The sequence below is a fragment of the Manacus candei genome, unplaced genomic scaffold, assembly GCF_025592945.1.
Source record: "Manacus candei isolate 608988 ecotype Guabito, Panama unplaced genomic scaffold, ASM2559294v1 h1tg000073l, whole genome shotgun sequence".
Classification (NCBI taxonomy): domain Eukaryota; kingdom Metazoa; phylum Chordata; class Aves; order Passeriformes; family Pipridae; genus Manacus; species Manacus candei.
In genome coordinates this window covers 950,312-962,624 of record NW_026138121.1, presented here as the reverse complement: position 1 = coordinate 962,624, position 12,313 = coordinate 950,312, and the positions used below count along the sequence as shown (strand labels likewise).

Genomic DNA, 12,313 nt, shown 5'->3' with positions numbered 1-12,313 from the left:
AAAATCCAAATATCTCATCAGCTGGGAACTGAATCTGACACAACTGCACGGGAATACCAAACCAGCTCCCTCCAGCAACACTTCTACCTGCAGATCCCTCCTCTCCAGGCCTCCACCCCCACCTCCACAGCCATTCCAGGGAGCATCCAGGCTCTCCATCGCTTTTTCCACTCCTGGCTGTGCAAACACCCGGCCCCTGCTCCCTCCAGCTCCACTCGCCTCCTGCTCCGCTCCCCCCCGGCACCGCCTGGGTTAACGGGAGGCACTTGGATGGAAAAGGCCCTTTTTTATTGGAGCAGCAGATAGGGAGAAGGAAAAGCGTTCGAATCATTTATCTGGCTCGCAGTGTCGCTAATGCCCTCGGCTGCAGGCCAGCGTGAGATATTGGGAGGTAAATCGGCCAAGTCATGCTGTACAAACATTGCAGAAGAGAAAGATATTTCCAGGCTCTTGCAGGAATCCAGCCCTCCTCCCGCCGGCCTCGGAGCCCACTTTACCTTCAGCTGTGGGTGTTCAAAGAGCAGGAGAACTTCACCCCGAAGGCGGGGGGTTCCCGGCGATGTGTCTGCCCTGGCACCAGCCAGGCTCCTCATGGAGCATCCCCAGGGAGGTTCTTGTCTGGGCAGTGGGCAAAGTTGGCTTTTTAGATTAATAATGGATTTAAACTTCCCGAGGACTATGTGTATTTTCAACAATATACACATATTTTTTATCGCTTACAACATTTTAATGGATGGGTTCTTTGTTATTTATTAGAGACCCACTGAAAATGTCTTTCCACTCTTGTTCCTGTGCCTCAAGCAGTTCAGTAGTACTGCCACCTTTCCTGTCATAAACCCACGCTGGAAGTGTTTGGCTCTGGGGTTTGGGGCCATCCCATTTGCAGAGGTGCAGAAATCCCCAGGCCCCGCAGCAATCCAGGCCCTGTGCTGTTGTTGCAACAGGACATGAACAAGGAGACTCCAGCCTGCAGATCCTTTCCCCTTCTGTCCCCCTCTCAGAGACTCAAAGTGAGACGGGCTCATCCCGGGGCTCTGCACATCACCAGGAGTGTCTGCTCCCTGTCACACCAACAGGAGCGAGCTCGTGGCACCTGCCCCTCTCAGGGCAGGGCTGGAGACCCCCAGAGACCCCCCCTTTTCCTCCCTGAAGTTTATCCCCACCCTGGCCAGGCCGTGGGCTCGCTCGAGCCTGGCTGGGCACGTGGGTGGGCGAGGGGAAAGGCAGGAGGCTCCCTCAGAGCTGCTGTCCCCCCCAGCCCCTGGCCCAGTGATGTGTTTATCACAGAGTGTTCACAGCCCCCGATCGATGGTGGGTTGGGAAAACACTCCAGCACATCATTATCATAACGACCTGGCAGCAAATTTGGCTCACGGGGTCCTGGGGTGATGGTTTCATCCCCCCCAGCCCCGCTGCCAGCAGCACCCTCTCCCTTTTCCCTGCCCATCCCTTGCTTCTGGCTGACTCCCGTGGGATGTCCAGATCCCACAGCCACCAACCAGCAGCCCTGAGTCCTGGCTGAGCTCTGGAGCCTCCACCAGCCCCGAACCCCGTCCTGCTCTGCCTGCAGCCCCCCGGGACCCCGCGCTTTGCTGGAGGGCACGGGCTGAATCATCCGGTAACACAGAAATCTCAGAGTCCTCTTTAGATGTCCCAGGAGGAGGCAGATCTGAGGGAAGGCAGCGGAGATGATGCCTGCAGCAATGTCAGTGCTAGAACAGCCGGGGCTGACAGGATTCAGAGCAGGGATTAAGGTTGGGATCAGGGATGTGGGGGAAATGAAAAAAGACTCTGGCTTTTCAGGAGCATCTCCGCCGTGTTTGTGCTCGTGTTTGCTGGGAGGAGGACGGGCTCCTGGCTTTAAAAGGCTCCCAAAGAGGCCGGGGTTCACCTCGGAGCTGCAGCAGGAGGTGTCTGAGGGGAGTGAGGATGCAGTGGAGACTTTCTGCTGTCCCTGGAGCAGCTGGACCGTGGTCACAGGGAGAGCCCAGGCAGACCCAGAGCTGCCCCGTGGGAGGATGCACCAAACACCCCTGGAGGCCTGAGGAACATCTGCCTTTTCACAGGAGTTTCCAAAATGTCACTGTTTCACTTCCCGACCAAACTATTCCCACTTCCACAGTGCTTCTGGGATGGGTCATCCCTGACTCCCTCCTGGGCTGGGGCAGCAGACACCAGGGTGGTGACAACTCTCCCTGCAGCTGCAAATCCCTTTGCTCCAGGGTGGTTTTATTCCACAAGGGGAAGCAGAGCAGCCTCCTCTCCCCACGCTCCAGCCCCTGCCAAAAGCAGGACCATGGGAACTGTGGGAACCTCAGGGAGAGCAAGAAAGGAGGAGGAAAAGCCAGGCCAGTGGTGCAGCTCATTTAGGTGCCAGACACTGGGACCACCAGGGACCCCAGCAGGCAAGGGACCACCTCAGTCCCTGCTGCTCCCCACCGTGGCCCCAGGAGACCCAGCCACTTGTCACCTGGTGTCACATCTTTGCCCTGCTTCCCCTGTCCCCAGGGAGGGGCTGCTGTGTCTTTGCACCCCAGCAAGCAGAGCTGGGGGTCTCCCTTCCCAAAGGCTGCTCTGGGCCCTCTCCCCCAGCTGCAGCCCCCGAGGGACCAGCACTGCTTCATTTCTCCCTGGTGAGCTGGGGAAGGGAGGACAGAGCCCAAGATGGATGCGAAGGAAAGCAAAACCTACCTAAAACTGCATTTCCATGAAGGAAAGGTCCCACCTGCTCCAGACTGGGCTGAGGATCCCTGGGTGGGCTCAGCCCTCCCACACTGAGCGATCCCAGGCACTGGAGGGGGATCCCCCCACACCCCCAGCCCCCTCCTCCTGCTCTTTTCTCTGGGGAGGGGAAGGGGCTTGGGGTCCCTCTGTGTGGCAGAGGAGGTGTCCAGCTCCAAACACTCTCCAGAGCACCGAGGGGGGGCTGCTTTAATCCACAGGCTCTGCAACCTCCCCTGTCCAGGCAACACTTCCAGTCCAAGCAAATCTGGATTCTCTTCCCCCCCAGCCTATTTCTCTCCCTTTCTTGCCTTTTTTAACCCTTCTCTCTTATCTCCACACAGACTAGGAACTTTCTCACAGCGCTGCCCACCCTCCTTGAGGCTCCTCCACACTCTTTGTTCCTGGTTTGCACCAGTGGCCCCACAGGCACCCTTTCCTCACACAGCACCTCGAGGAGGCAGAGCCTCATGAGGCCCAGAGCTGCTCGAGACATGCTCATGGACCACACACTCCAACACCCTCCTCCTCTTCACCACTCCCACTCCTTCATTTCAGAGCTCTCTCTTTTTCCCCACCGAGATACAAAAGCACCAAGTTTCCCTTCAGGTCCCTCTTTCCCCTTCTCCCCTCCCCTCCCCTCACAGTGTCCCACCCTCTGTTTCCCGTGTGTGGGTTGTTTTTTTTTTTCCTTCCTTCCTTCCTACCCCTCTCCCTATTTCTTTTTTTTTTGTTGTTTAAGTTTTTCTTTTAACTTTCAAGGTCACCACGGACAGACAATGCCACCAGTGCCTGTTTGATATGTGAGCGCTATTGGCGTCCATTGCCACGGTTTCCGTGGTAACACAGTAACCATTAATTTTCAATTAAAGTAGACAAAAAGCCCGATGACAGCTCCAGGTCTGCTGAAGATGTCAAGAATCCGTATTAATATACAGCAAGAGAGCATAATTGTGTGTCCATCTTCCCGAGCAACGAAAATGGAGGGATAATTACCAGCTAGAAAGCCACTCTGTAATTTTGTTCTTACTGTCACCACAACCCTACATATTAGCATAAATTAAAAGCAGGGTTTATTGTTACCAAAGTGCATTGATATTTCCAGCCTATTTTCTTCCTTTTAACTGTTTGTTGTTGATGAGTGACTCCTGGACACATGGTGGGTGAGCCCCCAGGAGCAGTCGAGATGCCAGGAAGTAATGGATGAAGCTTTGCGATGCCACCCAGGTGGAGGGAAGGGAAGGGGAGCGGGGAGATGTGTGGAGGTGGGCAGAGAACTCAGAGCCCTCTGCCATCCTCCACGAGGAGCTCCATCCCCAGCAGGGTCCATCCCACCCCAGCTCTCCACGGACGATGCCCACGTGTCCCAAAGCAGCTCCTCGGGTTTCTCCACGGAGCTGGAAGGGGTGCAGGGCCCTGACTGCTCCACACTTGCTGACAGCCACTGAATTCATGAATTTAAGTGAATGGAAAAGAGCGGGTTCCTTGTATCATATCCAGAGAAAGCTGTCCTTCAAACGGGAATTTAGTGTAATTACCCTTAAGGGAGCGATCCTCAGGCAGTCAGTCACAACACTGACCCGCTGCTTGGATCTGACAGCGAAATTACAGGCTGTGTACTCAACAAAAGGGGCTTCCTTCCTTCTGAGAGGGACATGAAATGCTGAGGTTTGAAAAGAAAAGCATTGGCTTCTGGGTTTTAAATCAGTGCCTCACACAGGACTTTCCTTTGCACAGAAATGGCAAGGGGGTGGAGGAGAATCAGACCAGGGAGGGGAACAGGCATGGGCTTTTTGCATGGGCTGCAAAAAGAACCAAGAAGCTCCAAACTCCCACCAAGCACAGAAAGTGGGTTCTCAGGATTTGTCTGATGACACGCAGTGAGGTGATGGGGATGGTGAAGAGCAGGAGGGAATGGTCTGGCACATCCCTGTCCCTCTGCAGGAGCAGGGTCGTGGCACCAGAGCCATGACAAGCCCCAGCCTCCCCAGCTGCCACCACCCCCAGGGTCTGAGGGTCACAAATCCCCTCTCGGGTGCTGCCACCACTCCAAGCAAGGACAGGCTTGGAGAGTTATGTTTGACCACAGGGTTGGGGTGAACACCAGTTGGTGTGAACCTGCAACAACGTGCAGGGCCAGAGAGCCCTCAGTGGGGTCAGGGGGTGCTGTGGGGCTCTGCCAGGTACCCCCCAGCTGGGCACCAGCCCTGCCCATCACCCACCCGAGGGAGATTGGAGAGCTCAGGGAGTTCAAAGCCGAGCAGAGAACCGAAGATAAGAGGTTTGGAAAACATGACCCACGAGAGAGATTGGGGGAGTTGTGTCTGTTTAGTCTGGCCCAGAGAAGGGCAGGTGATAATGGCCTTGCTTTATAAAAGGTTGCTGTGGTGAGGACAGGGATCAACTGCTCTCACATTCCCAGTGTGGGAGGAGCAGGAAGGGGCTTCCTTTGCAGTTTTGGGATAGGGAAAACTTCTTATGAAGGTTCTGCAATATGTGACCAGGGGAGGTCACAATCTTTCACAAGAAGACTTAAGAGAAGAGGTTGGATGCCACCTGTGAGAGAGACCTGATCCTCTGAGCATCCCCCAGGCAGCACCACCTGGACTGGCAGAGCAGAGCTGGGTGCTCACCCTAAACTGGTCTCAGATGTTAATGTTGCTGGGGCAGGGCTGAAATGAGCATTTCCATAACAAACTTCAAGGTGCTTCAATAAGCAGGTGGTGTGAACAGGACACTGAGCCCAGGACCTGTCCCAGACGTGGCAGGAGGAGCACTGAGTGCACCTGGAAGGTCTGTATGTGCTATTGGGATCCCTCAGGATGAGGGAAGATGCTCTAAGTGCTATTTACGTGCCCAGCTCAGCTGAAGGGTGTTGCACACCCTTCCAGGCCAGGAAACAGGCCAAATTCAGCTTCTTGTTCCACGAGGGTAAATCTAGAGCAGGTCCCCTCTGACTGCACCTCCTTCCCCGAGACAGGCTGCTCAGCATCCACGTTCTGTTTAGTTTAGGGGGGAAAAGCCATCCGGATGATTTACAGGACAGGTCTGGAAGGGAAGGTGACAGAACCAGCTCGTCTCCAGGAGAGTCTCCACTCCCTCTTTGCTGGTGTGTTTTCCTGTCCTGGCAGGCAAGGGCAGACTGACCCCCCTCAACCTCCCCTCCTGCTGTGGGACCCCCAGGAGCTGAGCTCCAGTGCTGGGGTGGGCACGTGGTGAGGACAGATCACAGGCACAGCTGGGTCTTGGACCAAGATGGGGCCAGTCATGATTAAAAGGAGGGAGGAAGGTGCCTCCCCAGCTGGAATTGCTGCTCCCCTGGGGCACTACCAGACCCCTCCTCAGCTCTGCCAGGACTGTCCCATCTCTGGGATCACTGTGGTGGGGTTGTGCCAGCAGGCTGCCAACCACTGCCAGCTCTGTGCCCTACAGCCAATGTCACCTGAACACAACACACCTTTATCCAGCCCTGGCCGAGCTGCTGAAAGGCCGGTCCCGGGGGCAGAGGAAGGCACAGCACAGGGCTGTGGGGTTCAGGGATGCTGGGATCTGGGATCTGGGGTGCAGGGCTGAGGGGCCCAGGGTGCAGGGTTCAGGGATGTGGGGCTCAGGTGACTTTGAGCTCCACATCAGCCCCAAGGTTGCTGCACGGCCAAGGGCAGCCTGGGCTGTGCATCCTTCCTTCCTCCCGTTCCCTCTGTGGGGCTCTTTCCACTCCCAGCCCGTCCAAGGTGGGGGATCCCTCACAGACATTTATCTCCCAGTGCCTGGCACGGCGATCTCAGCAACACCTCTGCACTCCCCTGGCTGCAGGGAAACCCTGACACTCACCCAAACCCCTGCACCCCCCACACCCAGCCCGGGCTCCGTCCCCAGCCGTGACCCAGGACCTGTGTGACACCCAGTCCAGCCCCTCTCAAACCACCCCAGTCCACGCAGCCAGAGCCAGCAAAGGGTCAAAAAGATCCCAGCCCAGCTTTCCCCCCCTCGATATAAATACCAGCCTACCAGTCGACACAGAGTACATACATCTTAAACAAACACTTGGCCGGGCTGTTTATCTCCACAGCCTTTAAACAAACTCTTTCAAAGGTTTCTGCTGATATGAGAGATTTACTGAAAACCATTCGCCCTTCTTAAAAGCCTCTCAGTTTATGCTGCTCTGGGTGAAACGAATAGTGTTTGAGCCTGGAGTTTTCTGTCTTCTGACCGCATGTTTATCCGAGGGGCCACTGCTGGCTTTGATACGAGAGCAGCGCGGGCACAAATCTTTACGAGGGAAAATATAAAATAAACCCAGAGAGTCCGTGTGTGCGTGTGCGTGCGTGTGGCACGGGTGGAGGGGACCAGGCAGGGAGGAGGGAAGGGAAAGTTTTGTCCTTGCTGGGGTCACAGAGTCCCAGGTTGGAAAAGACCTCCAAGACCATCGAGTCCACCCTGTGCCCGATCCCCACCTTGTCCCCCAGCCCAGAGCACTCAGTGCCATGTCCAGTCCTTCCCTGAACACCTCCAGGGGTGGGGACTCCACCACCTCCCTGGGCAGCCCCTTCCAACACCTGGCAGCCCTTTCTGTGAAGAAATTCCTCCTGAAATGCCATCCTTAGTGTCTCTGATCTGTGGGTCCAGCATCCCGTGTTGCTATCCCATCTCGTACACTATTCCCATGAAATGTTTCATCCCAGTGATCAGTGCAGAGCTCCCTGACATATATTTCTAGCAGGTTTCAGCAGGGCCCATGACAGCCAGCTCATCACCTCCACGGGCACATCAGTGTCTCACTGCTCACTTCACAGAGCAGGGGCCATAAAACCAAGAGAGGTCAGAGTTACTGCCAGAGCAGTGAGGATGAGGATGAGGACGGGAATACCTGCACAGTGAGGAGCTCTACACTGTCTCTGCACTTTCAGCCCCATTTCACAGGTGGGGAACCTGAGGCAGAGGGAAATGATGTGCTCAAGGGCACTTGGGAAGTAAATGGGAGGAACTGGAGCTGAGTTTAAATGCCGGATGGTCCCACTACAGGGAAGGCTGATCTGCTACTTCTGAGTCCTACACCAGCTGAAGAAATAAGAGAACAGACTGAAAGTGCTTTTGGAGGAGCTGAACCATGCAGTGGGAAAAGCATTTGCCCTCAGTGTTTAGAAGTCACACCTTGGCTGTACCTGGGGCCGTTTGCCCTGCCCCGGGTGCGTGGTGCCCACACGGAGCTCTCCTGGCAGCTCTGCCACGGTGGCCACGTGCTGGGAAACCTCACAATAAGGACAGTCCCCACCCTCGAGACCCCAAATGGAGTGACAGGGTGAAACATTTGCCTTTTTCCAAGCACTTTACACCATTTCTCAGTGCTTTCCAAGGCAGTGACCGAGCACCAGGCAGAGCAGCAATCTGCTCCCCTGCTTCCAGCAGCCCAGGGCTCTGCAGCGTTACGTGTCATTCCGTATTTACTGTCCTCCCTCGCTTATGACACACTCAGGCAGGGACCTGTTTGTTGTCAGTGTGACACCCACGTTGGTAAACAAGGTGAGTTTACCCAGCCCTCAATCAGGGAGCTGTCGATGGCTCCGGCACAGCACCCTCGGGATGGCCAGGGCTGGGAGCCCACAGGCCATGCTCTGACATCCAATACCCTTGGGGTCCCTCCCTCACTCACACAGAGGACGAAGGGCTGCTCTTGCATCACCAAAAATCATCAGCCTACACTGCAGGCTCTGCAGGGAAAAGTTGTAACCGGGTCTAGGCTCCTGGAGGTTTTATTTCCTTTTATTGCCATATGAATATTCCTCTCCTCCCTGATCTCCCAGGGTTTTAGCAAGCCGGAGGGAACAAAGCCACGGGACAGGTTTCAGAGTAAACAGCAGCTACCACGAGACTCGTGACACAATTGCAAAAGCTCTGGCCACCCAGCCACACTTGGAGATCTGACCTTGCTACCCCGGAAAGTGGAAGGCAAATAAAGAAAACCCCAACAGATTTCTCATGGAGAGCCATTGCAGCATCATGGTGTGGGTTTCCAGCCTGGTTTGGAATAAGCTGGAGGCCCCACATGGGATTTGTGAATGCTGGCATTGATGGTACAGCTTTTCCATCCCCTCTCCGGCCCCTCCGCTATGGGCAGAAGCTCAGAAGCTTCTGGGTCTCTTGTGAGCCCCAAGTCTGAGGCTGTGGGAGGGAGGAGGATGGAGAGGAGAGTTCCCAGGTGTCCCTGCACCACCGTGCACACGGAGACAGGGCAGTCCAGGCTGCTCCGGGGCTTTATCCGGTGGTTTTGTGTGCTCTGCATTTAGGAGAAACCCGGCAAAAGAGCAAAGGTCAGGGCAGAAATGCCAGTATTTATTTATCCAGGGGAACTTTTCGAACAACACGTATTTGGGAGCCTTTCGAAACAACAGAACTCGCCCCACAGAGCTGCTAAACCAGTTTGGTGGCGACACTGCTGCGTGTGCAGGGCAGGACGAGGGACACTGGGAGAGGCGGCTGGAACAGCTGCCATCCACCAGAGCACAACATCCCACCTCCCATCCTGGGGCTCAGCGTGGCCAGTCATTCCCAGGGATCCTCCCAGTCTTGTCTCTAGCACGGGGGGAGTCCCATTTCCTGGTGCTGAGCCAAGACCAAGCAACATGGCCTGACACAAGTAGGGGCAGGATAAGCTTAGTTTTAGGTGTAAACCAAGGGAAAACCCCCAAACGTTGCTTTCCCAGAGGGAAAAACCTTGGAGTGTTGCCCCCAGGCTTTTCAGACCTTGGATTTATGGCATTTGCCTTAATGGGGCAGGTCAGTGTTTCTCCATGGGAACCCACGAGTGTGGGGTGCTTGGGATCTGTGTCCCAGACCCTGCCTGTGCTCAGCCCCCAGATCAGTGGCCACTTTTGAAAACCCATGACCACGGTGTGGAGCAGCCTCTGTGCAGGTGGTGTGGGTCTGAGAGCAGGGGCTGGGTGGAAGCAGGTCCCCCAGCCCACAGCAACCACCTCCCAGTGGAAGCTGTCCCTCATTTTATCCCCCATTTTAGTGGCCCTCCCCATCCTTTTCTGGGGAGATCCTGCCTGATAAACGAATGACCAACACCCCAACACCTCAGCACAGCCAGGGTTGGGGAGGAGAAAATAAATACAGGCAAAATCTTTGGCCCAAGCCCGGCGCGGCCGCCTCGGCTCCCGCAGCGCCCACGGCATCAGTAGCTCGTTTTTGGACGCCCCTGCCCTCCCCTTTGTGCTGCACCCCAGTGGGCAGCTCGGCCCCGCTCACACCCCCAGGGCTGTGCTGAGTGAGCCCCACAGCAGCCTGTCCCTGCCCCCACGGGCAGCGGCCCCGGGGTCCCTGCGTGGGGCAGCCCCACTGCCACGAAACGGGGGCAGCGCAGCCGGGCCCCTGAGCACGCAGCAAAGAGAAGACTTTTTGTTCACATGTGTTGGCTCAGCTCAAATAACTCATCAGGGACCCGAGCTGCAGGCTGGAACGGGAAGAAACTCTCTCCAGATGAAAGGATGTCAGAAAATTGTATTTAGTCAACTGCGTGTGTGTGTTAGAAAGGGGCGGAGGGAGGAAGGGGCCGCGGAGGCTGTTACTGTGACTGACTTTCTGACTTCTTAACTTGTCAGCATATCCTAAAGTTAAAAATGCACATGCACACAGGCCTGCAGCCAAAGAGGCTGTCTAGCCGCAAATCCAGATGTGGGGGCCACGGCGCTCCCGCCAGCCCCGCTCTCCCTGAAACGACTTTCAGACTAAACAATTGTGACTTGGCTGTGAGAGCAGCGCAATTCCAGATGCTGCTTTCCTTGCACGTTGTTTTAATTGGGCTGGCAGGCGCAAGGGCTCTTTCAGTGAGAGCAAAGCTTCCCCACGGGACCGCAGTGTTTTGGCAAAGCTCCCACGCTGCTACCTTAAGAGAGAGGAGGGGGGAAGGAGAGGGAGAGGAGGGGAGGCAGGGAGGTGATGGTGGGGAGAAAAATTGCGAGCGACTTCCCGAGGTGTTTACTGCCGCGAACGGCCGCCGCGCTGCAGTTTTATCTGCTGAAATTCTCACCTTTTTTTTTTTTATTTCTTTTTGGGTTCGGTTTGTTTAATGTCACCCTGGAAAAAAACAAAACACACAGGACACGGGGCCGTGCTGGGCTGGGGACTTGTCCTGTTGCAGCCTGGGCCAGCCGGTGCCGGCAGCGATGCCGGGACAGCTCCGTGTCCCAGGCAGGGGTGCCCGGGGTCTGTGCCTCAACCAGGGGCAGCATCTGAGAGCCACAGTGGGTTTCCATGCTGGCCACGCTCATGGCACCACCATAGGGATGCTCCCACATCCCTTCCCAGATGTTCACAGTCACAACACCCCCGGCACTGGTCAGCCGGTGGGTTCGCCCTTCGCCTTGCGCTGGCAGAGTGGGACAGTACAGGGCTCTTAAAGTCACTGCAAACCTAGTCCTGAGTACTGTCAGTGCTGACAGCCACACCAGGAGGGAAAACCCTGTGTCTGAGTGGGAACACCCTCGTTTTGTCCTGCCCCAACTTCCCCAGTGCCAGACCTGCTCTGGCTGCGATAAACGGGTTAAATCACCCATTTTGGGACCCCTCATTGCCATCCACGCTGCTCCCCTATTTCTCTCCCTTCTCCCACAGACACCCAAGGGGAGGGAAGGGGAGGGCTCTCCCCCTCTGCCCTTTCAGGGTTAACCCAGGGGGTCCCTGTGCCCCGGGTGAGACCCCAGGGCTGCCGTCCCGCCCTGCCGTGGTGTGCCTGGTGTGCCGGCCCCAGCCCTGCCAGCGCCTGAGTCAACAGCCCAATTTTAGCCTGGGCCGGGCTCGGCTCCCAAAGCCAGCCCGAGCCAAGGGAGGCACAGCCGCCCAGATGGGATCTTAAGGTAGACTCCGGAAAAACCCCCAGGATCCTGTGGGGAGCACGGGAGGCACGAGGGGAGCGTGGAGCTGAGCCCACCATGGAACCCCCGTGGTGGGGGCACAGGGGGTCCCAGCAGCCCCCAGCACTCCCAAAACACACCGTGATGGGGAGTCAACCCCACGGCTTTGCTGGCTTTGGAGGGGACGATAAAATCCCTGGGAATGCTGCCTGGCTGTGGGGAAGGGGTCGGGCACCTCCTCCCCTCCGGCGGTGCCACCGAGGGTTCTTCTGCCCTCAGCGGCTCCCCGGCTTGTTGTGCCTAAAACTGGGAGCCTGAATTCCTGCTGGATGCTGTCCTGGGATTCAGGGAAGGCAGGTCATCAGCCTCCTCCATCCAGCGCTTCCAGGAGCGACAGGTACTTCCGATCCATGGAACACCAGGCAAAAAATGTGCTTTTGGGGTCGGGGGGCTCCGACATCACAAACAGAGTGAGGAACTGAAAGTGCCGTCCCAAACCCAGCCTGGCTTCTGGGCCAAGTGCACTGGGAATGTTAAAAAATAATCAGGAAGGTTTTCTAGACAGGAAAAAAAAAAAAGTCCCAAACACATCCTTTGCCTGCGCCCTTACAAGTCCCTTAACTCTTTTTCCCCCCTAAATGGAGAGGGAAATACTGTGTTTTTTTGCTTTTGGGGGGGTTGTTTGTTTTGTTTGTTTTAAAACTTTGGCCTCATTAATTTCCAACAAAAATTTCCCCCCA

General features: G+C 56.2%; 1 long non-coding RNA gene across 2 annotated transcripts; it reads right to left on the bottom strand.

Moving 5' to 3' along the window:
- Positions 1-314: 314 nt before the first annotated feature.
- On the bottom strand, positions 315-7,944 carry LOC127480506 (uncharacterized). Of its 2 annotated transcripts, none has more exons than XR_007907934.1 (3): positions 7,873-7,944; positions 498-618; positions 315-410 (listed from the first exon to the last, which is right to left on the bottom strand). It is a non-coding gene; the product is annotated as an uncharacterized LOC127480506 (long non-coding RNA). The 2 variants fall into 2 exon arrangements; XR_007907935.1 differs by having other exon boundaries at positions 7,884-7,942.
- Positions 7,945-12,313: the final 4,369 nt, after the last annotated feature.